This window comes from Dysidea avara, chromosome 10, assembly GCF_963678975.1.
Source record: "Dysidea avara chromosome 10, odDysAvar1.4, whole genome shotgun sequence".
Classification (NCBI taxonomy): Eukaryota; Metazoa; Porifera; class Demospongiae; order Dictyoceratida; family Dysideidae; genus Dysidea; species Dysidea avara.
In genome coordinates this window covers 16,062,384-16,090,359 of record NC_089281.1, presented here as the reverse complement: position 1 = coordinate 16,090,359, position 27,976 = coordinate 16,062,384, and the positions used below count along the sequence as shown (strand labels likewise).

At 38.2% G+C, this 27,976-nt stretch overlaps 1 long non-coding RNA gene across 1 annotated transcript; it reads left to right on the top strand.

The window, feature by feature from the left end:
- Positions 1 to 60: 60 nt before the first annotated feature.
- On the top strand, positions 61 to 27,813 carry LOC136268703 (uncharacterized). Its single transcript, XR_010707095.1, has 3 exons — positions 61 to 165; positions 12,711 to 13,035; positions 27,702 to 27,813. It is a non-coding gene; the product is annotated as an uncharacterized lncRNA (long non-coding RNA).
- The last annotated feature ends 163 nt before the right edge of the window (positions 27,814 to 27,976 follow it).

Below are 27,976 nucleotides of genomic sequence, written 5' to 3'. Positions count from 1 at the left end.
CTCACGTGATAAGATATCTACTTTGTGTCATATCTCCTCCTGGCTTAAGTTGTTTGATCAGTTCGGTTAATCAACGGCGTTTTACCTGAGTTGTCGGTGCCCGTTCCTGTTGTTTAATACTGAGCCGGTGAAAGGTAAATCAGTTGGGATCTATGATACATGCACGTGAGTAATATATTGTACTGTTGCATACTAGTTTGCTGCGTTTTGGGCTGGGTTAGTGTTAACAACACTAATAGTCATAGGCACGCACCAGGCTATTTTGGGCATGCACACTCGTTATAGCGGGCTAAAATTAAAAGGGAACTGGTTCTACTATGGCGCCCTTTTATGGAACCAATTTTCACGATTCTAGTAGTCCAAAGTTAGGGTTTGGGTTCAGCTGTAGTTGGGCTAGATCGTTGTTTTATTATTGTCTTGCACCTCAAAAATTCAGGGAGCTAGCAGCCAGCAGTGGTAGCACAGTAGATAGTATGAGGGGTCCGCAACTCCCCGGCTTGAAGTTAGTCTCGTATGGCCATGCAGACCGCTTTTTTCTCTTTGTCATTGGGTAGGGAGATAAAAGGGTCTGGAACAGTTTGAATCCCACAATCGTCTTGATACATCACGAGACTACGTCATAAGTATGCAATCCATGCGCTTAAACTCCATTGTACAAGAATGCCACAGCACAACAATAAACAAAGACTAAACTTACTAACAATCGATTCAATCTATTATCGTCTCAAAGGCAGCTTTATTGCTGATAGGTTGATAAATACGTGCTTGTAATTGATTGACGCAAGCGGCTACTATTTGAAAACTCATCACGTTTCTTTGGTTAACACCCCCCAATTATCCGGGGAGTGCCAAGACGAGTGTAGGATTCGAATTGTTCCAGACCCTTTTTTCTCCCTACCCAATGACAAAGAGAAAAAAGCAGTCTGGCCACACGAGACTAGCTTGAAGTCTCGTACAGCCCTCTTTGAAATCTTGTTGAAATCTCTGAATTGTTGTGTAAAGTTCCTTATATTTCCTGTATACTTCTGTATTTGCAGCATCACGTATGCTATGTCCAGCATCCTCACAAGTGTTTCACAACTCACGTGAAGTTTATAGCAATGAAAATCTAAACTCGAGAAAGGATTCCATGCATGTCCATATACTATGTATCACGTGATGCTACTATTCCAGATATCTAAGATTTTAGATGCTCTGAAATCTTGAAATCTTGCCATAAATTGCTTAGAATCTTGCCAAATTGCAAAGATTTATTATTTTATTTATTTATTTATTAGTACTGTGTCAACTTCACAAGCGAAGACTTTACACGGGGGGGGGGGGGGGGGGGGGATTTTTGCAATTACAATTGATTAATAAATTGTTCAATAGAGGTAATTTCTTTGATGTGATTAGGGTTATTCCAGACGTTACAAGCATTAGGTCTGAACGAGTGCTGATAAGTGTCTGTTCTTGCAAAATGGAACTAAAATATTATTCACGTGAAATCTTCTTGTGACGGTGGATTCCACTGTTATTGTGGTATTAGATGAAATGATGTCACTGAGTGGGACACATGTCAAGTTATGAATGATCTTAAAAAGGAAGCACAAATGGAAGTTATGTCTACGAGTTTCTACTTGTTGCCACCCAAATTGATGAATCATACTTGATACACTGCTAGTATGATAAAATTGTTTCTAATAAACTTTGCAGCTCTTCGATTAATCTTCTCTAACTCTTCTTTACCATGGCGACCAAACGATACTCGCATATTCTAATTGTGGTCGGGCTAAGGAAAAATAGGCAGTTTCTTTAAGATTTGAAATCTTGTACAGGATTTCAGAGTGCGGATCCCCCAGGATAGGACTCTGATGAATTGTGAGATCGAGCTCAGAATTCTCCACAGTTTTTGTTTAAGTTAAAGTCAAACCCCCCCCCCCCCCCCCCCCCAAAAAAAAAAGAAGTACGCACACACCGGGGGGTAGCCTGAAATCTTGTAAAGCCTCTTTGAAATCTTGTTAAAATCTGAAATCTTTCAAAACTGTTGCAAAGTTCTGTATATTTCCTGTATACTTCCATATTCGAAGCATCATGTGTGCTTTGTCCACAATGTTGTATAGTGATTCCCACTATAACAATGCCTCAGTACAATACACATGTGCTTATTACATAACACACGAATATTCTGCAACTCTTACAAATGTTGTAGCAATGGAAATCTAACCTTCCACACATTTCAGAATACCATACATCATGTAATTTAACTATTCCAGATACTATAAAGGTTTCTGAAATCTTGAAATCTTCCAAAATCTCAAAGATTTGAAATCTCATACAGCATTTTTCATATAGTTGTGGACCCCTCAGCATGCACCTAATTGAACTTTAAAGCTATGCATTGATACTTATATAGTTGCAAAAACTTGAATGAATTTTGTCAAACTAGTGCAAAAATATTACAGCTGAGCAACAATTCACCCCTTGCTGAATTCTTCTTCATAACAGATTCATCAAGTGGTACACTACTACAGAGTAGTGCAGTAGTAAATTCCTGTAGTAGAGAGTGTGTAATCTAAAGCTGGATTTTACTCTCATACCAGCTTGCCTTTTTAGGGAGTGTCCCCTTGTAATGTGCATCCATTTCACATACCGGTCAAGATATCAACAGAAAACTCAATGTTGGTTTTAAAATGTTTTAGCAAATTATACGGAATATTCTAAGCTAAATAGTAGTTTGAAACCATGCACCATTCTAAGTAGTGGTGAAGAATATCCACTACGTAAGGCAAGGGGACAACTTCTGTCCTCGGCTCACGAATCTCTGGTTTTAGGGGGCAATGAAAACTTGCTGAAAATATTCTGTGGTTCAACCCTTATGCTATAATATATTTGCCGTACTAAGAGTTGACTAGCACTAACATGCTAAAACTAACCATAATGTTTGTCATCACATAATACATTTTACGATAAAACTCAGAGTGTCATGGAAAGGTTATGGTTAAATGACCATGCCTTAAAAGGAAAACCCATTTATACAGATAGGTCATGGGTTATAATCACTTACCAGTGGGCATGGATATATATGGCGCATTGCTAAACATGCACATTGTTTACCTTGTGGCACAAGGCAGTGTGATCCCACCCACATTAGTTTATGAGTTAAAAGAGAATGAAAATTTATCATATACACAGAACCTTATTTATGAGTGTGCATGGATGTTGAAACTGTTCAGGTTAAGTAGCCAGAAGCAGCCACGGTGCATCCCAGTCTCAAATAGTGGCTGGTAGAAACGAGTGTTACTAGTAATTAACCCTTGTTTAAAGTCCAAATTAATTTTAAGACAATGACCTTCAGCCTGTGTTCCAACTTATGGATTGAAGATTGATTACAATTAGCTTATTAAGAATTTTATAGAGCATGATGAGATGTGGACTGAATTTTGTCTTCTATATCAATTCCATGAAGCATTTGTACAAGACGATAGTAATTGAAAACAAATCGAGGGGCTACTTGCTGTACCTTTTGCAAGGCAGGACTTTATATCAGACTTAGTATGTGGGGACCAAAGTACAGTAATATTTCAATAGAAACCTGTGGCGGAGTTACTAAATGGTTAGCGCCCTGTGGTCTTGCAGGTGGTTGTTTACTACATTCATCAAACGACAATCGGCAAAGCCAAAACAAAATTAATGTCCTTACTGTAGCTTACTGCCTTGGACGAGATAAGTATCAGTAATCATAGGTTTCTACACTATTTAGAGACCTGAGGACGGTGTGGATGACGCTACCCACAAACGTAATTACCGAGGACGTAGGCTGAGGTAATTAATTGTGGGTAGCCTAGCCCACATCATCTGAGGGGCTCTAAATAGCGTAGAAACCGACATTGACTTGTATTAAGTAATATAGAAAATTTCCTAAGTTAAGGGTGAGAGAAAGTGGCAAACTGTACGTCACGGTGCTAGCATTGGGACTTATCCTAGTTGATCGTGTCAGTGTACTGCATGGACGTGACATTCATAACCATTGTGTGGTTATAGTGCTAGTATCAATTAGTTACTATTCCGGGCAAGAAAGATGCTTTTCTTGTCCAGAAAGTAAGCTATTATGAAGCAAAGTGTGAGTGCTAGCATCGAGATTATCTTTGAGTTTGTTGTGTCAGCACCACACCGTGTTGGACATTGGTATTGAATGCCTAGTTGAATGCTAATGATGTCTGTCTTGCCCAGAAAGTAAGCTAACAGTAAGGATATTTTGTTTTTTGGCTTTGCCGATTTTCATTTGATGTATGTAGTAAACAGCCATCGGTGAGACCACAGGTTACTAACTATTTAGAACCCTGCCACAAGTTTCTATTGGATTTAGTAACCTCAGACACCAAAGGAAATATTATGTAAAATTTTCTAAAGAAAATTGTTAGTGTTCAGATTTAGGCAATCGATATTACACCAATGTCATGATGTGGCTGCTGCCACAACAAACTCAAAGGAAAAATCTTGATGCTAGCACCCACAGTTTGCTTCTTAATAGCTTACTTCCTGGTGTCATTCTAGCCTGGCATAGTAACTACTTGATACTGGCATTATTCTGGCACTATTGTTTATGAATGTCATGCTGGTGCCGTGACACTGACACAATCAACTCGATAATCCCAATGCTAGCATGCACAGTTTGCCACTTTGTGTCAATCTTTCTTTACTTACTTTGCTCAGGAAAATTTTCTAAATCGCTTAGAACAAGCCGACATGGGTTTCTATACTATTTAGAGCCCTCCAGATGATGTGGGCTTTGCTATCTTACTTCAGACTGCAGCTTGGTAATTAAGTTTGTGGGTAGCCTCACCACATCATCCTTGGGTCTCTAAATAGTGTAGAAACCTTGTCAGCTTGTTCTACCTAATACATATTGTCATGGTAAATGCTATGGTTGAGCATTGTTTTAAATGCTATGGTTAAACGTTAAATTAAATTTTCTTTGTTGGTGATAATAAGGATATTTTTACTCGAACTCAGATTGTTAGTGACATAAGGTATTTGATACTTTAGTCAGATCAGACAGCTGATTGTTTGTTAGACTTGTTTGTGCAGTGGGCTACACTTAAAATTTCACTTTCAGCATTTAGCGAGCCATGATGTGACGGGGCTTTGCATTACTCAATCCCTTATGAGTAAAATGCTTGGTCTAGTTGGTATGGATGAGCACATGCTCAGAATGTGGATATTATTGGACATTGTACTTATGGCATGAAACTACTTCTCACACTTGACCAGCACCAAAAGCCACTCCTATTAGGTAAGTATACAAGTGGTACTGGTCTTCCCTGTAGGACGAACATTGAATTGTACATGTCAGTTTAAACTTGTGTAGCTGCATCCGACATTAATCAACTCCTTCTTTAGGTCAGAGAACAAAATTATGAAGCTCGTAACATTGTTATGAAGTACAGTATTTCTCATCTCTGTTTTGTAACACAGTAATCACATTGACAGTGTTCACACATCATGACACATGAGCGATCAACCATGAAATAGGATGTCTACTTATTCAATGGAATTTGGCATTTCCAAGAATTTACAGTTTCCATGAGAATGATTTGTGAATAGTACTCTTCAGTCTCTTTGTTTAAGTACACCTTTGTTTAGCTAACAAAGCTAGGGTAGTAGATTGGCAAACTCAAAGGTGAATCAAGAAGCTGATGAATGTAACTTTACATTATTCTGTCACAAATGCTTACGGTATATGGTAATTAATGTTTGGGTTTGATGCTGGCAAAATTTGATGGATTTGGTGAATGATTGTGGATTCACCAAATTTTCTTCATCTATACTCTGATCTGCCATTAAAGGAAAACGGTCATATAAATTAAAATTGTACAGAGATTATTTTTGTCAAGAACAATGTAAAATCCTGTAGATTGCATGCTGTGCTGATCTTAGCTTGTAAAGAATTGTGAATTGTCACGGGATGAATACTCGCAAAGTAAACAGGTGCCACACCCTTTAATTAGCAAGTTTTTTAATCACTCGCATTCAAGCGGTGTGAGCAAGTGCGACGTTACGTTTGAGCAGTACCATACATTGAAGATTTATGTAAACATGAACTATCAATAAATGGAATATATATCAAGAGAAAAGCATACAGCGAAGCAGAATAAATGTAGCAGAGCTTCAAGCATTTTAGAGTGAGTTTCCGGCTGCTTGAGATCCAAACTATTGTCTGCATGAGCAGTGCTCCACTGTCTACAATTGGTAAATTAATCTAACCATTTGGAACTATGTGCTAATTTATAATTAGATAATGATAGAGGTATTAGCAAAGTATGACATGAGACAAATCGCAACAGTCTTTGTAAGTTCTGTAGTGCTCGTGTGGGTGATCATTGCTTTCCAAATTGCAACTTTCCGTTGTCATACATTACTATATGCACCAACATATGGCCAAATGAGCATAAAACAACGGAGTATTTCACTGAGATCATTTTGCTTCATAAAAGTAATCCATGGTGCACCAAGAAAACTCTTTTTCTGCCTTGTTAATGCTTAAATCGAAGGCTATAAGTGAAATTTTGTAACATCATCACAACATTGATGATTGAGTGATCTTGCTATTAACAATTAAATCTAGTTAGAAAGGACGAGGGTGCATTGTGCTTTGCCAGAATCAATGAAGCCAACCATTTGTTGACAAATGTTTACATCACAAATAATCCAAACCTTGTTATAAGAAGCTGGTAATGAATACAGAACTATGACAACTATTATTTAATTTGGGGGGTAATGTACAGACCTCAATTTCTTAGTATAATGTACAATAATAAGTTGTAGTTAATGACTGTGATTACAGAGGGTAGGAAAAGCTTCACAGCCAGGTGGCTGGGGGGTAGGTAGGAATGAAGGTAAGTAACAACTCTGATTGAAACTTGCCTGTATCTTAAGTTGTAACTCTGATTGAAACTTGCCTGTATCTTAAGTTGTGACCATGTGTATGGTTTGTTTGGGTGTAAATAGTTTTGAAAGTCAATAGTTGTATTTAATATTACAATTGTTTGTTTATTTTTAAACCAGATACATGCCTGCAGCCAAGCAAAGCAGCTGTGGGTGCATGCTTGGTTTCTTGAAGTGGTTTTCCCAAAAGATATGTGTACTGATTTGTACGTATGTATTTGTATGTATGTTTATATATTTGTTTGTCATTCCACACCCATGTGATCGAGCAAAATGGCTTATGCTAAAAGCAGCCTTTATATGAAAAATGAAGGACATGTAGTACCAGTATTAACCGTCAGGTTGCTTTGAGCTGGTTTATTTAAAGCGAGCTCCTGGAGACATTATGAATGTGGCTATTATTGGGCTATAGGCTACCAGAAATAGCAAATTACTTCAAGGTGAAAGGAGATATATCTCAAATTCATAAGTTATGATTTGCATCGTTTACAATCTAATTACCTAGCTAATATACCATAACTGTTTCACTGCCCATGCAAAAGTCTCTATACCAGCAGTGAAATTAATCCCATATTTCACTAGTAGCAGTGAAAAGTTGTAATTGCAATTTCATTGGCTAGAATTAACAGTGTAGCACTAGTTAGTATTGACGCATGTCAGCAGACATATATAGTGACACATTATGTTCGTTAGCAATGGTTTTTTAATGGCTGTTATCCCAGATGATTTCTTTTCTGATGAATACTGTATTTTTAATGACAGTGAGGTGATTAGTATATATATATCAAGACACACGATAGTGTGTCGTGCGGCCCAAGAAGCTGGCGCGCCACACCGTGAGTATATTAACAGGAAGAAAGAAAATGCAATTTTCACACCTATGTAGCTCTGTGATCCCTTATCCGATTGGAGCCAAATTTGCTAGAGACGTGCCGCCCAGTTAGGGGAGTCTACATACCAAATTTGAAGAAAATCGGTCCAGCCATTTCCGAGATACGAGCGAACAAAATTTCGTTTTAATTTCTTCATTTTTTTCTTCATCTTCATTTCGCACACCTCGCAAAATTTGCCATAAAACACGAATGCATGCTCGGATTGGGCTGAAATTTGGCACACTTAAAGGGCTCATTAAGGCGGATCTCCGTACCAACTTTGGTAGGAATCCGATGAACATTCACGGAGTTATTACCGATTATTTGCGTAAAATAAGGTCGAAGGTCTGTCACGCCTACAGGGTAAACCCCTTGGAAGAATCAGTTCAAAATTGATATGTAGATGGAGCAACCATCGTAGGAGTGCCTTTTTGTGGTTTGAAAGGAATCGGGATAAAGACCATGGAGATATGACACAAAACCCAACCTGTGTCAAAATTACGCGATCGATTTTTATGAATAAAAAAATTAGTTTTCGTGTCTACCAGGAAAACCACTTAGAGCAATGAACTGAAAATCAGTATGTAGCTGGAATAATCATCATAGAAAGTTCTTGCAGTAGTACAGAAGAATCGGATTACAAATCACTGAGTTATGATTCGAAAGGCAACTACGTGCAGCAAATGCGAGATCGAGATACTCTAATAGAACAGTCACCCTAATAAAGCATTCAGCTGCATGTATAATTTACACAGTTATATTACATTGCAAGTTATTCTGTAGGGAATTCAGCTACAAACAAGTCACCCTGTAGTCAGATCAGCTAGAAGAAGATACCTAATAGAGAGTTCAGCTACAAAGAAGCCATCATGTAGAGAGTTCAGCTCAAATAAATCACCCTGTAAAGAATTCAGCTACAAACAAATTGCCCTGTAGAGAGATCAGCTAGAAGAAGTTACCTTGTAGAGAGTTCAGTTACAAAGAAACAATCCTGCAAAGAGTTTAGCTGCAAACAAATCACCCAGTAGAAAGTTCTGCTATGAACAGATCACACTATAGAGAGTTCAGTTAGAAACAAGTCATCCTGTAGAGAGATCAGCTAGAAGAAGTCACATTGTAGAGAGTTCAGTTACAAAGAAACAATCATGCAAAGAATTCAGCTACAAACAAATCACCCTGTAGAGAGTTCAGCTAGAAACAAGTCACCCTGTAGAGAGATCAGCTAGAAACAAGTCACCCTGTAGAGAGTTCAGCTAGAAGAAGTTACATTGTAGAGAGTTCAGCTACAAAGAAGCTACCATGTAGAGAGTTCAGCTGCAAACAAATTGCCCTGTAGAGAATTCAGCTACAAACAAATCACCCTGTAGAAAGATCAGCTAGAAGAAGTTACCTTGTAGAGAGTTTAGCTACAAACAAATCACCCTGTAGAGGATTCAGCTACAAACAAGTCACCCTGTAGAGAGTTCAGCTAGAAGAAGTTACATTGTAGAGAGTTCAGCTACAAAGAAACTACCATGTAGAGAGTTCAACTGCAAACAAATTGCCCTGTAGAGAATTCAGCTACAAACAAATCACCCTGTAGAAAGATCATCTAGAAGAAGTTACCTTGTAGAGAGTTCAGCTACAAACAAATCACCCTGTAGAGAGTTCAGCTAGAAACAAGTTACCCTGTAGAGAGTTCAGCTAGAAGAAGTTACATTGTAGAGACTTCAGCTACAAAGAAACTACCATGTAGAGAGTTCAGCTGCAAACAAATTGCCCTGTAGAGACAAACAAATCACCCTGTAGAAAGATCAGCTAGAAGAAGTTACCTTGTAGAGAGTTCAGCTACAAACAAATCACCCTGTAGAGAGTTCAGCTACAAGCAAGTCATCCGGTAGAGAGATCAGCTAGAAGGATCACCTTGCAGAGAGGTCAGCTACAAAGAAATCATCCTGTTTCATCTTTTCTTCTTCCTGTAGTAAAGAAAAAATGACAGGTTAAAAAGCCCTAAAGCCAGCCATAGGCCGGCTTTGGGGTATACAAATACAAAAAGAAGTGAAATCTAATCCAAAACAGCCAAGCTGTAAAAAAAGAGTATGGCCCTGAGAAAGGCTATGGTGAAAAAAGATGTGAAATCCAAGGTGGCGGCCAAGAAATGGCTGTGATGGTAGGTTAATGGTAAAAATTTTAATAACAGCAATTCAGGTGAATTTTGTGCCGCTTGGTCTTGGCACAAAATTCACCTGAATTGTCGTTATTAAAATTTTTACCATTAACCTACCATCACAGCCATTTCTTGGCCGCCACCTTGGATTTCACATCTTTTTTCACCATAGCCTTTCTCAGGGCCGTACTCTTTTTTTACAGCTTGGCTGTTTTGGATTAGATATATATTTATGATCGTAAAACTCACAAATTTGAGTATAAAAACAATGTCTTTAGATTATTAATTACTGTTTTTCATTGAATGTGTCAGTGTTGATTGAAGAACACTATCAAAATCATTTAGGGAAAAAAATATCATTGATTGGTAGTTGATTCCATAGGGTAATTGATCTTGGGTAAAAACTAAATTTGTATACATCAACAGTAGCAGATGGTTTGATGAACTTATCCTGGTTTCCTCGTAAATATTGTAGAATGTACAATATAATTGGGGATAGGAAGCTCTACTAGGTGATTGACAATCTTGTAGAACATCAAGAGACAAAGCCTTGTATGGTTGTACACTATGGATTTTAACTTTAATGAATTTAGGATATGTGATATACTACTTAATCTGCGGTAATCTGACACAATAAAACGAGCAGCACATTTCTGAACAGCTTCTAGTTTATTGATGTAGTATTGTGTGTGTGGGGACCAAACTGTCGCAGCATAGTTTAAAATTGGTAGAACAAATATCTTGTAGGCATCTAGCTTAACTCTTTGGTGACAGTGTTTCAGATTTCTTCGTAAGAATGCTAAAGTGTTATTAGCTTTTTGGCAAACAGTGTCCACATGATGGTTGAATGTAAGCTTGCTATCAAAAGTGATACCCAAGTATTTAGCATTTGCAACAGGTTTCAGTTTTTTGCCATGGAGGGTGTATTCCGCAATGTAAGGATTATGTTTTAATGTGATTGTTAATATCATGCATTTCTCTATATTGAATTTCATCCCCCAGGTCTCTTCCCATATTTCCAGTTTTCTCAAGTCTTCTTGAAGTGTTTTAGCATCGTCTGGTGTATCAATCTTTCTGTACAAAACACAGTCATCAGCAAATAAACGACAGGAAGATGATAAATTGGTAGTGATGTCATTGATAGATGCTAAAAATAATAGTGGTCCCAACACACTTCCCTGAGGTACGCCACTAGTTACGTTTATAGGTTTAGAGGTGGCACCACCACATACCACACGCTGAGTACGGCTGTCCAAAAAGTCAGTAATCCAGTTCAAGATGTTACCACTTACACCGTAATGTTGAAGCTTTGTGAGCAGTAAGTGATGCGGAACTCGGTCAAAAGCCAGCTTGCTAAAATCTAGTAACACAGCATGAGTTTGGCCTTTGTTGTTTAAGCTAGAAGCAAAATCATGAGATGATTTTTTATTAATTGTAGTTCAGCTGAATAATTCTTACAAAATCCAAATTGGGATTCAAAGAGTACACTGTGTTCAGAGAAGTGAGACATGATGTTTGTATGTACAATATGTTCCAGAACTTTACAGCATATACACGTAAGTGATATTGGTCGATAATTAGAGGGGTTGGATCTATCACCTTTTTTAAATAAGGGTGTCACGATAGCCTGTTTCCAAATTTGTGGGATGGCACCTTGATGAAGGGAAGCAGAGAATATCAGCTTCAAGCTAGGAGAAATTTCAGCAGCCATGGATTTCAGTAATCTAGCAGGTACCTCATCAGGACCATGGGATTTTGATGGGTCTAGATCATTAAGTAAGCAAGTGATTCCTTCACAATAGATCTCAATATTAGGTATATCTGGATAGGGTTGTCATCATGCCGAAGTCCATCTTTTTGTAAAGTTGGTATACCACAATAGTCTTTCTGTAGGGATTTTATGAAACTGAATAACTTTTTCTTTTTACTATTTACATATGAGTCATGGATAATGTCAGACATATACTTGTTATAAGACCTACGACAGTCTCTTTGCATTTGTCTTTTAAGATCTTTAAATTGTGTCCAGTGTAGTGATAAATTCGTTTGTCTGGCCATGTAGTGATAAAAATTCTGAATAATTTTTGGTATGCCATCTGGACTCTAGGAAAGCTGTAGTAATGCTTTCAATAACAGAGAAGGAAATAAAAGGTCTACTCAAGACAAACAAGAATAGAAATGCCATAAAGTCAACAGCAACATGGGTTTAAAGATTTGAAAAGTAGAAGAAGGAAAATGCATTACTGTAGACTTACTGTACATATCTACACTGAATTTAAATAGCAGTACTCCACTGAAATTGGTAATAAAAAAACGGTGAAGAATATGAGCCTGCAGCTTATATATGTAATGAAGTATGGTATTAACTTGGAATAGCATGGGTAACAGTGAAATTTAAAATGAATACCACACTTGTTGTATTGGAAAAGGCAATTCCAATACAACACTCATTGTGCAAAAATTTTTACGTATACGGTAAGCTGATTCTTAGCTGTTTAATAAATGTCTGAGTTATAATTTGGTAGTATTTGTAACAACCTTCTGTCGACAATAGTGTAACAAACTGGACATGTATTAGCTATCTAAATGTAATCACTTGCCTAATAAAAAACAAGGTGTGGGGGTGTTGAAGTAGATAGCTATTTGTTTGTGGCTGTTGGTATACTAATAACAAGAGTATACTCTTGCTAATAATGTAAAGCATACTGTTGTTGGTGGCTAGAATGTAATGGTCATTATGTAAAGGTTTTATCCCCCAACAACAGGTCATAATGAAGCTTACATGTCTATGCTATGTACTATTGATCACACTTAGTGTTGGAGATGGAGCTATCTGTTTGTCTTCTGACAATTGTCCTGCCAATCAAACATTGTGTATTCAAAACTGTACTGCAGTAGCTCTTGAGAAAAACTTACCAGCATCATATGGGAACTGTGGAATATTGCGGAATGAAACTGGAGATGATGTTTATTATTGCCATGCTAATTCATGCTTTACAGATTTCCCAAATTCTTGCGATTCATCAGTTACTTCCTGTTGTTGCACAGAAGATCATTGCAATGTTAGACATGAGGATTCCTTGACACAAGGTGAACCCTTACCTGTAATGTAGTGTAATTAATTAAGTATTCCACCTAATTAGTGGTGGTGTTTGTATATTATTAAGATGCTAACAGGCATGGTAGAATTCAAACAAATCTAATTGCTAGGTGGTACAGCTTTCAAAACAAGCTGTGTTAGAAGTTGTGAATGTCATAGAGTTAATGATGGCAGTCAAGAAGTGCATGGTCATGGTGATCAATGAAATTTAGGTGTATAGAGTATAGGCTATTTGGGACTTTTTACAGTAATGAAAAGTATACAATATTGTTTTGCGTTATGAACCGGCCTCACTTTTCCATTACAGTGTTGGAGTATAACCAAGCCTAAACATGCCTCAGCCCCAGAGCAATCCAAATACTTCCAATGAATTTTATTTTTTATGAAGTTTGACTTATTAATTATTTATTTATTGATACTGGGAGGACAGCACTACTGATACACCCAAGAAAGACAAGAGATCATTATAATTTACTATTAGATAAATTCACTTACTGATACTTTCTAACAAGCATAACTTAATAATGGGTAAGGATACAGGCCTGACTTTTTTACAGTTTAACACTACTTTGGCTTTGACACATGCCTTTTGTTAGCATACTACAGTAGGTACATTGCATGCACGTATCACTTAGCTTTGTCCTTCTTTGCGTCCCATTCTTTTGCTTGCAGAGTAAAAATTCTTTAACGTTTCAGTTACATGTTTCAGACTCCCTGTATTCACAGGCTTTAGCCTTCTCACAGGTCCCTAGTGGGATAGCATTTGATAAAACCCCCTTGATGGCGAGAAGTCAACGATTAAGTAGAGGTTGAATGCAGAGAAGATCACAGATCCCGGCTGTTGTGGCTCCCCTGGCGCATGCCTAGACTGCATGTTTCGGGTGATCAAGTCACCACTGGGACTGGGATTTTTTCTGCATTCTTCAACATTTCAGTTACATGTTTCAGACTCCCTGTATTCACAGGCTTTAGCCTTCTCACAGGTCCCTAGCGAGGTAGCTTTTAATAAAAAAAAGTGTTGATTTGCTTCACGCATTGTTCTCCATGTGTGGTGATGAGGAGCAGGCAGACCATAGCCAAAAAAGCTAATGCTAACCTTGCTTAATTTACTACTATTAAGTTTAGGAGCATAGGTTTTGTCATGAAATTAATATATGTATATAGCCTCAAGCATCTGGCACCATTCTTTCCTTTGATGTGGAGTTATAGAAGTTTACTAATGATAAAATATGTTACAAAACAGCATTGCAGGTGCAAAGTTATGGCAGTTGTGGGAGAGTCTGTGAACAAAGATATTGATTTTAGGAATACCTATACTAGTTAGATTATGAAAATTTGTACCATGTAGTGCTGGATACCGTGTTTGACCGGTTAATAGCCATGGCTCGTATAATAGCCACCCCCGGATAGTAGCCGCTTTACAGCCTAGAATTATTGCAATAAGAACCTTCCTCGGATAAAAACCGCAGCTTGTATCTGAACATACTGTTGCAAGTGTTGATAAGACACGTTTGAAGCAGAAACCTGGCAAAGAAATTGTTTTAAGCCAGGAAATAGCATTTTTGATAGAAGTTAGAATGAATGACAGTATTGACAGATGATTAAACAAGGTCAGTCACTCGTGAATTCATATAAATGCTGCGAGCTGCTGCCACTAAAGCCCATAGTAGCCGCCCTCGGATAGTAGCCACCTTTGCATAGTAGCGGCAGGGTTTTGCTTGCTGAAAGCTATAGTAGCCACGGCTATTAACCGGCAAATACGGTATGTGTTAGGTGAACTCAGACTAAACCATAAAAGTGATTTTCATCATCATGAACCACAATAGTGGGTTCATAATAGAGATCGCCCATATTTTTTTGCAAAAACTCTAATAGAACGCACGCCTAAAAACCACCTTGGAAAGCATCCTCCAACTCAAATTTGCAATTAGTATTGGTCCACTAGTAAGTACCAAGTGAAAAAGAAACAGTATGTATTTGGGACACAACTGAAATTTGCTTCTTCTTCTTTTGTTTCTCTCATGTACAGCAAAAGTTATCAACTTTTTCGAGCTAAAAACTATATAGCCATGCTTACTGAGTCCTTCTGCATGTCCATGACCTATTAATAAGCCTGTATTCCACAGATCGCGAATCACCCTACATGTCGAGTTCTCTTCGCCATTACACTATTAGCACAGTTCCGTATATTAAAGAAGCCATATAAGAATAAAATTACAGGATTCCATTTTGTGACTGAGTTTTGTTCAGTTGTAGTGTTTAATCCAGTACTCAAGGCTGTAACAGCAATTCTTACACTTAGAAGATCGCGCATAGTGTCTCTGCATGGTGAGTATACTTCTTCCTGTAAGGGAATGATCGCGATTTGCTATACGAGCAACCATACAAGTGCTCTCTCACAGAGACATAGCTAACGAAGTGATAGGCTGACACCAGAGATTATTCATTGTTATGAATGTAGTTTCTTTAAACCATTTCCTTTCCACACAAAGCCTCAAGTTGGGTGGAGTCAGTTAGTCTTGTTAATTAAAAGTAAAACTATTTGTGAGTGCCTTAATTATTGTGTAAACAACATGGCTTGATAACCCATGGTTTGCCACACAATATCTGACCTGTATGTGTGTGCATGCAGATTAGCTACTCTACAGGCTAACTCAATATATATATGATGTGGTGTGTGAAACAATTTATTTGTAGATGCCACATATTGTTTGTGGGAAGCCATATGCATTCATACATGTCAACATAGATTTCTTCACTGTGGTATATTATATAGTTATACAACGGCCACGAGTGCTCTGCCTGATATAATGCACGAGCCTGAGGGCCGTTAGGCCCGAAGGCAAGTGCGTTTATACAGGCAGAGCATGAGTGCACGTTGTATAACTGTTATGTACCACTCACCTAATAGGTGGGGAGAGTCTCACAAGACAGCTGTAACACTTATAAAGGCCAAGTTTCTAACATCGATTGTGGGTAACCAAGCCAGACGTTGCGATGACGTTCCCCCTGCAGTACTGCAGCCACCTGAGATATTGAAAGCTAGTACGCTATGGATTATATCACTAACCTGCATTTGCTGTTCAACTCTCATCATGTAGTGCTCAGCATGCCAGCGTGCCATATAGACTAAGCACCAGACTAATCACCATAGTGATTCTCTCGAGCGAAAAAAAAACAGCTAAATAGACGGTTTAAGTAAACAAAACCTAACTACTAAATGATACTAGTCTAATTCTTACTATTTACACTGGCTAAACTTGAATCTGGTGGCATGACAAAACTGGTTCCCACAATCGAACATAAAGGTTAGTATTATTTAGAATATATTTGTTTTATTGAGTCATTGTCGAAGTGGACTACAGTTTAATCTGGGCTAAGATGGCACCAGACTAGTAAGGTGTATAAGTACGTTTATATATGTAGACTAGAGTTGTGGCCACCCGTGTTGGCTTTTTCAATCGCCATTGGCTGCTTGAAAACATTATACGTATTGGTGACGTTATGGCCCACACTCGACCTTTACATGTCAGGCTATAAAAGAATTCTAGTGATCTGTGAAGTGTCTTTCCACCTATTAGGTGAGGTGTCGTAGTGGTCTTCGCCACCGGCACTTGTGCTATGCTGCACAAAACCGCAGCCAGTGCAATATCTGTATATTGCACTGCGGTCGGTGCATTATAACTTATAATGCACTCATTGTGGTCTACAAAACCGCAACCAGTACGTTATAAGTTATAATGCACTCGCTGCGGTCTACAGCAGTGCAATATACAAATTATGGTACTGGCGGTGCCTTTGAACTGCCCACGCAGAGTGGTACATATACCAAATGAACGACAAACTCTAGCTGCACAAACTATATTATGTAGCATTATATTATCATTAAACTACTGTGCACCAGTGAGCCAATGTTGTAGTCCATGCATCCATGGAAAATCTGCATGTGATTTTTCTTATTGTATACGGTCTTGGCTGAAATAATAAATTCACAACCACTGACTATTTTAACTTATAATTATATGCTTGTCAGTCTTGTGACAGGTAGCTACATAGCTCAGTATCATACCATCTGGTGTGTATTCATGAACACTGCATTAGGATGCTAAGATGTGACAACATGACTAAGAGACAACAATTATTATCATTATCAATAAAACAAATCCATTGCTGGATTAAATAAAAAGTACACAAACTAGATGAATAAAAAAACTTTTAAAATAGGGATCGCTGAAAAAGCCACCAAACAAGAAGGGATTGCTGGGGTGGTAATGCAAACCACAAAGCCCTATTTTGACTCTCTGTCATAAATATTTAGTTACATGCTCCAGTCATTTTGAAATATCATAGCTATGCTATTAGCAAGAAAAGGCAGCAAACTAGTGTAATTAATTAAGTAGGTTACCAGCAATAAAATGTAGTGAAAGGAGATATGAATAATGGTAGCTATTACAACATAGTGGGAAATCCCTACTTTGGGGCATTGAACAGATATTAGCAACAAACCATTGTAGGGATTTTCCCACAAAGCTATTTTGTAATTAGTGATGCACTGGGTCCTATTTTGGCGATATTGGACTTGTATCGGTAAAGCTATATAAATGCCCAATACCAACCGATACTGTAAATGATGTCATTTAAGTACTTTTCAAGATGGCAGCATCTAAATCGAACGAACCGTGAGCAAGAGCTGATCTAAAGCCATAAATTCTTTGAAAGAAGCCAGTTACTATAATAGCATTATTATATAGTACAGTGGAAGCAGTAATAAGCCACGAAATAAGATTCATTGAAGCCATAGGCTATTGTTATCCTTGTGATTGATGGCCACAAAACCAGCAAACTGCAGTTGATGACATTAGCAACTGTCTTTAGTGAGCTGGTTTATTACTATACTATTAGAATTACAGTACTAGGTGTTTTTCTTGTGAGTAGCAAAGTATTGGTATTGGATCGGTATTGGATCGGTATTGGCCATTTCTGACTCAAATGTATTGGTAGTGAAAAAGTAGTATCGTTGCATCACTGATTGTAATAGCTACCATCATCATATATTATATATATAATTTATGCCATCATTCATATGTCTTATTTCACTACTTTTTTATTGCTGGAATTCTACTTCATTTATATTAACATTTTTAATTGTGACACATTGCATGTCTCTGGAAACCTGCCTTTGAAATCAGCTTCAGCAACTTGTAATTCCAGCTACATAATGTGTTAGTGTGGCAATCCATTCTACTGAAATAATGTGTGTGAAGATGAATGCTAAAATTTAATCACATCTGGTACATGTATCCACACAAAAACAGCCAAGCTATGAAAAGTGATGCGCCTTTATAAGCTTGGGAGAAAAGGTTGTGAATCAAAGGTGGCGGCCAATGCAATAATGGTAACGAAAATAAATTTTGTGCGGATTTCACTTCTTTTTGTATCTTATAAGACTACAATACCAACCTATGGCTGACTTTGGGTTTGTTTTTACTCACATTTCTTCTTATCTATACAGACACAATGATGATTACTGAAGACAGACTTGCACATGTATTATATTGCATAATAGTTTTTGCAATTAAATTCGTCGCCTTTACAATTGACTTCGTCCTGTTTGCAGTAGAGTTCGTCGCCTTTGGAGTATAGAATTCTTCCCGTTTGCAATTGAATTCGTTGGTTTTGCAATTGATTTCGTCGCGTTTGCACAAGAATTCGTCATAATTACATTGACTGCAAGAAACCAGCCGCTCATCACAAGGTGAATCATTTTTGCCATGGAGAATACCACTTGAGACACTACAAGGTAACTGGAGCTGGTTTTACGCGAAGCCATTAGAGTTAATTAGCTTGTTTGAGAGTGACCACACCCATCGCTAATGGCGAAGCACAGTTGCGAATGTTCTTGAAGAAGCCGTAGCTGAAGAATTATCGCCTTATAAAGAGTTGTTTACAACAGTTGTAATTCAACAAGATCATGGAGCAGCTGCTACATCTTGTTTTCGTGCCTACAGTAGCTGCCAATCTTGTTATGGACGAATTCTTGTGCTAATGCAACTAAATCAATTGCAAAAGGGACGAAATCAAATGCAAAATCGACGAATTCATTTGCTAATGGGACGAATTCTACTGCAAAGGCAACGAACTCTACTGCAAACGGGACGAAGTCAATTGCAAAGGCGACGAATTCAATTGCAAAAACCTGTATTGTAATACTCTAATAGAGCACACATCTTTTTGAGGATTTCTAATAAATGCACATAGAATGTTCTAAAACAACCTATGAAATTATAAATGTTTAGCAATAAGCAGATTTAAACCAGAATATTAATTTTTAAATTAAGTGAGATAAATAGCCAAGATAGCAGTGGTTCTGTGGTTAAAGATGTGGATGTTGGATATGGGAGGTCCCTGTTTCAAACCCTGGTAAATTTTGTCAACCTTTTTTTGATCACTTATAGTATATACCCCCTCAGTGACTGCTCTATTAGAGTATCTCAATCCCACCCTGTAGTTGTGAGCAAAGTTTGATGTTTTGCATGTGAGTAAACACTCATTATTTGTGACCCGATTTTAGAAAACCTACCTTTTCGGCACAAAGCAAAGTTTCAGGAATAAACGATAGAAAATTTTCAAAAAAATCTTACAGCAATATTTTTGCATGAATAGATAGAGAAATTATCGTTCTTTCATGGTGCAAAGTATCACGAGCATAGGTATCTTCTATCGTTAGTTATCCCCCAAAATGTCGCCCCATGTACCTATTTCACAGTATGCATAACACGGGCCAACTTACAAATCATCCGATTTGTTCCAGCCGTCATGATCACCAAGTCTCTTTCCGCACTAATCTTTTCCGTGCCAAGTTGTTATGGCTACTTCATCAAGAAGAAGCGGTGTTACATCCGCTATTAACTCACTGGCGAATGATGGGATTGTGCGACTAAGCAATCAAGATTATGCTCAATTTGAGGCGCTTGTTAGTGATTATTTTGACAAGAGTGACGACAGTAGTGATGACGACACGAGTGATCAAGAAGGAAAGGAATGCAGTAAAGCCACAACTATGTATATTGTAGGTGCTATTGACAATACCCATGCCCCACAGGGACAGCCAGGTGGCGGAAACGAAAGCAGTTAAGGCCTGTTGAGGTAGACACAGTTGACAGAGATGAAGAACTTGATAACATACAGCAAGGTAGTTATTCATACATCAAACTGAAATAAATATTTTAATGTAAAACAGATCTCTTTGAAGAACAAACACATATTCCTGCTATTGGTAACACTGTTTCCACAGCCAGTACTGTGACAACATGAGCTTGTCATCATCACACAACCATTTCCCTACAGTCTTCTGGAAGCACAGATGTTCTGTCTTCTGTTACCGTAGCCAGAAGCCACATGGCTGTCAACCAGGAGAGTCAACATGTAGATTGGTTGGCTAGTAACACTCCACCTATCAGTCAGCTGACACATGACAGACAATTTCATGTCAGCAAGCAACTACCTGGCAGTGGTAGCTGGTTTGCTGAAAACTACCATGCTCCATCATTCAGCAGTGCTTTTGCTACTGAGCAATGGGCTGAAGATAGTAGCAGATTTATTGGCCAACAGAACCTTCACAGTCATCCCTACACTCCACCCATCCAACAGTGGACTAACACTGGTAATTAGCTTCCTTCTCTCACCCCTGACGAATTCTACTGTGGCGGCTTAACTGGTCAACAGTGTAGCATGAGAAGCAACTGCTATGCTGGCTACCTAGATGGTGGTCAATCACAACACAACATCAGCCACAGTTTAACTAGCACTTACTGATTGCCAGTCAGTTATCCAGCGGTGCTGGAACTTCTAATAGCCACCAAGATGCCAACAGCAGTGTTTCCAGTGTTTCTTCATCTAATGACAATACTCCTAGGGAGAACAACAAACATGAAAGAAGACTATCCGGAAACAGCCATGATGACCCGCAACAATCAAATGAAGATCAGTGTGCAGTGTTTGTGAGAAATACCTGTGGTTGTGAGCTGCTGACAGGAGACAGGCCATGTAGTACACAGTTTACAGCAGAGTACTATCATGATATTCGTGCAAAGGCTGCCTTACTTTCAAATGAACAGCTTGATATGGCACTTCTGGGATCAATTATGGCCACCATGAAGACTGATGAAGATATCATACATGGTCGTCATGAAACTGAAAAGAGATCAAGACCCCGAACGGAGCATTTGCACAATGGACGAAATGTATGTGTGACTACCTTTGCCTTCCTTCATGGAATTGGACCAAAGTGTAGGCTGCAAACTCTCAAGAAGCATTATGCAGAAAACGGACTGGCTGTAAGAGAACATAAAAACACCCGACGCTTACCATCAAAAACACTGACTTACCAAGATCAGACAGCAATTGTGCAGTTCCTGCAAAACTATGCTGAAGACAATGCCATCTTGCTACCTGGTAGGATACCAGGGTACAAGCGTGATGGCTTGAAACTTCTTCCATCAAGCTGCAGTAAAAAGGTACGTACATTAATTCATTGCCTAAAGTACAATAATACATACAATATAATGGAACTCGGGTGGTTTCTAAGCCAGTGCATGAATATTATTAATGGTGACCTGGAAACTACTCTATTTAAAATCTTTAGGACCAACTGAATTTTGATGAAATTTTACTAAGGTTGTCCCTTTTCAGAGGTAAAAGCATATTGGTGGAGGTCTATAGGGATCTCAGAACTGTCCTTTATAAGGAGGTTAAATGTACAAAGTCATTTAAATGGATAGGTCCCACTGTATGTACTAAATCAGCATCCATAAGTACACCATGCGTCCTGTTCTTCGTATAGGGCATGTGGGAATGTTACAAAATGTCTTGCATTTCTACTGGAATGCGTTATGCTGAGCTTACAATGTTTCGTAAGTATTGGGGACAATTGGTACCACATATTGTCATCACTAAACCGAGGAGTGACCTGTGCTGGACATGCCAAACAAACAGCACTTTAATAATGAAGGCCATCAACCGATCTGATGAGGAAAAGTCTCAGGTAACATCTTGTGTTGTACTGTAACTAGACGTTACTCAGTCCTAAATGAAAGAAACACATTTTAATGCTGGACCTACATAATTTTATTTACCATTTCATCAGACTATCAAGCAAGCTGAGAAGCATCTTAAGCTGGTCAAGAATGAGAGAACTCAACATCGTGATGCTTGTGAGAAGAGTGCAACGACAGTGGAGAAGCTCTTCCCAGCTGGACCTCCACTCCCAGATGCTTGTGTACCACCTAAGAGTTATAAAGGGACCATACACTACAGTTTCGATATGGCACAGCAGGTATGAGCACACTTACGGAATTTTTGTAGATGTATCTTGCCAGTTTTCATCACTCACAGGTGCACTACCCGAGTGATCCCTTTCAGCCAGGGCCAATATATTTTCTTACCCCACGTAAGTGTGCCATCTTTGGGGTGTGTTGTGAGGCCATTCCACGCCAAGTAAGACAGAACCTATGAAAGTACTTTTTACACAACAATATTTCCCATACAGATCAACTACCTGATTGATGAAGCATCTAATGTTGGGAAAGGTGGCAATATTATTATTTCGATGCTCCATCACTTTCTAGAGTACCATGGCCTTGGTGAAACATCTATACACCTGCATGCCGACAACTGCACCGGCCAGGATAAGAATCGTTACTTAATGTACTATTTAATGTGGAGGATACTCACTGGTCTCCATAATGAAGTGAAGATATCATTTCTACCAGTCGGGCATACAAAATTCTCGCCCGACTGGTGTTTCAGGCTCTTCAAGCGCCGCTATCGGAAGACAAAGATAGGTTGTCTTGATGACATTGTTGCTGCAGTCAACCAATCAGCTTTGCATAATTTTGCCCAGTTAGTTGGCAGCCAGGATGGAACTACCATTGTTCCAATGTATAACTGGAGTGAATACTTTGAAGATAAGACTTTCAAAATAGCTCTTAAGGGGATCACCCAGATGCACCATTTCAGGTTTTTGAACACTTGCCCTGGGAAAGTTAAGGTGAAAAACACACACGATGACAACGAACGTACCATCAATCTTCTAAAATCACCATCATGGCACCCAGAACCTGGTGAACTACCTGATGAAATCGTACCACCAGGATTGTCAGCAGAACGGCAATGGTACCTGTATGACAAAATAAGAGAATTTGTCCCAAGTGAGGTGCAAGACTTAGTCTGCCCTAAACCCACTGTCCCAAAGCCATAGCAATGAGTTGTGTATAGTATATAATGTTGTAATTTCAATGTTTATCTTGGTGAGCATTATTTCAAATAATTATATGAACTATTCTGTTGTTCCTAAACAGTAAAGATATGCTATAATGGCATATTGTACAGGTAGGAATATTCGTCCCCTTCTAACAGATATCGGTTTTTGTGGTACAAGCACATTGTCAATGGATATGATAGAGACATTGACAATTACAACGAATCTGAATCACACACAGACTACCCACACTCACCATGCACACAGACAAGACACATAAAGAGCATACACACAAGGGTGATCATCACAACAGGTATTTACTGACCAAATAGCTGTCCATTTCCTTGTTTGGTCTGACATCAGGTTGGGTGTGGGCTGTGGTTTTCACCCTCATAGTTGCTGTAGTTGACATAACAATGTTCTGTTTCTAGGAGACTTACAAACCAGGTGGGGTCACTGCACACCTAGTGTAAAAAAGTAGTATTAGACAAACATGACTGGCTATATCAGGCTTGCCAGATCAACTAGAAAGTGGTCTGACAATAAAAAATTATGTATGGTCAATACTGAACTTATGCACACACATACACACACTACACACTCACACACCGAACATACGGTTTATGCAAGTGAAGTGTAGTGATCTGTATCAAAGAAAAAAGTATTGTGTAAAGTCATATTACAATGAAAGAAGCAGTGTTTGTACAGAGGCGGTCTTCATTATACAGGTGGTCTTTTAACAAAGTGGTCTTATTAATGAGGTAATCAAGTATGCCTTAGCAAATTCTGGGATTTATACAATGTGCTCTTTGTACAGAGGTGGTCTTTGTAATGAGTTCCTCTTTACGAGGTGAGGTGCTAATTAAATAAGGGCTGGTGGATTTACTTCACAGCACACACGTATTATGAGGATTTGATATTTTCCAGTTTCCATTTCAAATGTTTCAGAATATCCCTAGAACATACAGTGTACTTCACACACAGTACACCACCTTTTCTATTAGTCTCTGCCCACACACTCAATCACACTAAATTCGTTTGGTGACTTTGGTCAACTTACTTGGCCCTAGTCAAATAACTGTTTCTTGTATTACATTCCTATGTACATAAACTTCTTCGTAATGCAGCGTCATCTTTTAAAAAACTGATACATGCATTCAAGTTGCATTTTGTACTGACTGACAATCACCTTACTGATGAACTGGGATATTATCACTATGACAAAACTATAGCCTGCATGTTCACACTTAGATCTTTAAAGTGGAGATTTAACATAGGCTTTTAAACACACGTCTCTTATACAAAAGTCTTGCTTCGCTATAGCTATGAAGAAACATACCTAACTTGAAACTACGAAATGAAAAAACCACACGTAAACTGTTTCGCAGATCAATCAAGTTTGCACTAAGCAAGAGAAGAAATTATGACATCCCTAGTAGTGTATTACAAGTCGAAAAAACCCCTAGCATAGATCTTTGGCTCAATGAGACACTTCCCAACAGTTATGCAATTACTACAATAGGTACGTTTTGCTTTAACAGCCCTATTCAGTATGTCTATTTATTCACTGAGTTTCGCTCGCAATGGGCCCACGTTCTTAATTCTTTTAACCGACAAAAACTCGCCACGCCTTATAAAATCAACCAAACAATAAAAGTGAACAACTCTACAAGCGGGTATGCAACAACTGCAAGTACTTATAAACAGCTTACCACCATTGGCAAAAATTTATTTCTCCTACTTCACGGGTATCATTCTTTCTGAGGCAATGGCTCTTCTAACAACGCTACTGCTCCTATAACAACTTGAACAATGCTGGGAAAACACTGCACTGCACACAAGACGCTTTCACCATAGTACATGTGCTTCTCTCCTCGTTCTCTCTAGCGTCATGTGATTTAATTAACAGCAGAGCATGTGATATTATTAATGTGAATCCGTATTTTATCGCTTTCGATTGATAACAAACCAATGAAGGTGATTTGTTCCGATATGTCAACTTTAATCACTTACGGATGGTGTACGGAAACTTACTACAGCGCATCTTGACTGAAACTCAAAAGTTAGTTTGTAATGTATTGGACAGTAAATCAGTCATATCTTAGCAACCCTTGCACGTATCGCTCTAAAATTTTCGCACATTGTAAACAACGATAAGCCCCCTCAGTTAAGCTATAAACAGCATTTTTGACCAATGTGCCGAAAAGGTAGGTTTGTAAAATCAGGTCACATTTCTCAGATTCATAGCAAATTTAAAACGTTAATTCACCTTTATGTACTCTTCATTTGCACCGAAGTTCACAGCAATCGAGGTAAACATTTGCATTTTACGACAATTTTTTGCGATGTCTGTGAAAAGAAATAGAAGCCCCCCCCCCCCCCCCCCCCCCCGATAGACCCTACAGCTTAAGAAGGAAAAATTGCAATTTAGAACCTTCATATGTTACACTGGTACAAATTTAATCAAATTTTCTAGTGCAGCCTACTCTACTAGATGGACAGCTATAATGCAAAAACGGTGTGCCTTGGAGAAGTGGCCATGGAGCTATGCACAAGTGGAATTGCCATTTTCTTTTTTCCTATACCCACAGTTTGTTGTGCTAGCTTTTTTGGCCACATGACATACTACCATGTGTCTTGATCTGTGAAAACCACAATTTTTTAAGAATATTTGTTTCCAGGGTATTATGTCCAGCCTTCAAACTACCAATATGAATCTGCCATTGTGTGTTCTTTCACCTAAAGCAGTTCACATAATGCTACTGTGAAAGTTATTATCATTTGTTCCATTAAATGAAGTATTTAATTTATTGACAACATTATCTTGTGAGATTTATTTGGTAACAGAAGATTCTTGTATGCACATTTCTGTTAATTTCCGTTTACATTCTATAACTAAACTCATAATCTTAAAGGCTTGCACAAGTTTAAACGGGTATTTATTCTACAGAAATTCTAGGGAAATTATTTCTGTAGCACCTTAATGTAAAGAAACGTATCTTAAACTTTTTTTGTGGTTGTGCACTAATGTCTAAAGAATGGAATTGTGTGATGTACAAAAAAAATAACTGTTTTGAAAATATTGCATCCTTACTGTCTAGGTACTTTTAAAAGTATTTGAATGATATACTTATTGTTTATTCATAAGTATTGAAAAAAGCCGGCTGTAAGTATTTAGATGTTGTATTCTCAGATAATGAGTGACTGTCTCTCTAGAATTCTTATGGATATAATTACATGAAAATAACAAGGAGAAAACATCTTGACCGTCTGGTAGACTCCTGTAAGTGTTCGAGCGTAAATTGGATGGCTGCAGGTTCGAGGCTACCTAGGTCCAGTCATGGATTTTTTCTTCTTTCTACAACTTTTCAAACACACCTTATGTAGCTAATGTCTTTGAGCAGGCTGTAAGACTGGGTGTCCTACAGACCTTCAGCACTTGTGCTGTAAAACATTAATAAATTTAAAAAAAATCTTGCCAATGGTCTAAGTGTATCAAAATTTTCACATGTTCTTTTCCTTACCTTATCAATTCTTTACCCTCCAGCGAATCCACTATACATGTAGCCAACGACTTAATTTCCCACCATTTTAGATAGTTTTTACTTGAGGTTGTCTGTTTTAATATACAGGTAAGGATGAGGGGAGGGCAAAAGGTTGTTACAGAATGAAAGAGGAATGTATATCAATAATTAGGTCCATTCAGAACTCAAAATAGGCTAATAATTAGTTCCATTCAGAACTCAGAATAGGCTAAAGCAAAAACAGTTCAGCACAGGTCTTTACTCAACACTATAAAGCTCCTGACCTGCCTGCCTGCCTGCCTGTACAAAGCTGCATGTGCAGCCACATGTTGGCCAAGTCTCCATTAAGGCCCCAGACTGCTTGTATGTCATGCCACTTGGCTTGGGAAAAGCACACAGCTATGCAGCAGATGCTGACCACTCATGCTTGGCCAATTTTATAGTGAAATGTGATTGTGTATTTGTGTTCATGGTAAAAATCAAACCTGCTATCATGGACGATAAGACTGGTTTTAGGCTGATACTTTACCAGCTCATTTCAAAGTGTGCAAAATACCATGTATACAAGTAGTAGTTTCATTAGCATATTGCTCTAGTGGGATGTTAATGATTGTTAAAGGTCAGAAAGAAGTCTTCTAAATGTTAATTAATCATTAATCAAAGCAAAATGTTGTAGAAAGACCATGCATTTTACCTGCAAAAATGCTTAATGTAGTGCTTACTTCAGTTTTCTTGCAGCAGTAAGCATCAGTAGACACATACAGATGTAGCCAAGCAAACAATCATCAGCAACTGTGGAGATTTATAGATGTTTTATGTTTATGTAGTTATTTCTTATCATGTGATCACAAGAGTTTTCAATGTTTCCTTTTAGGTACTACCAGAACACGTAGTGAGTTTTATTTGGGACATGTTCCAAACTATCAAGGTTTAGTTGCTATTATAATGACCAGTGGAGTGGAATTGGTGAACTATTCAATTGATGCACCTGTAACAGGCTACCATCATAATGGAAATGTCACAGAAAAATTTGAAAGTGTTATACAATTACTAACAAAACCTATAAGTCTACCAATCTTTGGTGCTTGGAATTATTCACATTATTATCCATTTAAGGAAGGGATTTACATCAGCAGTGATAGCCAAAAA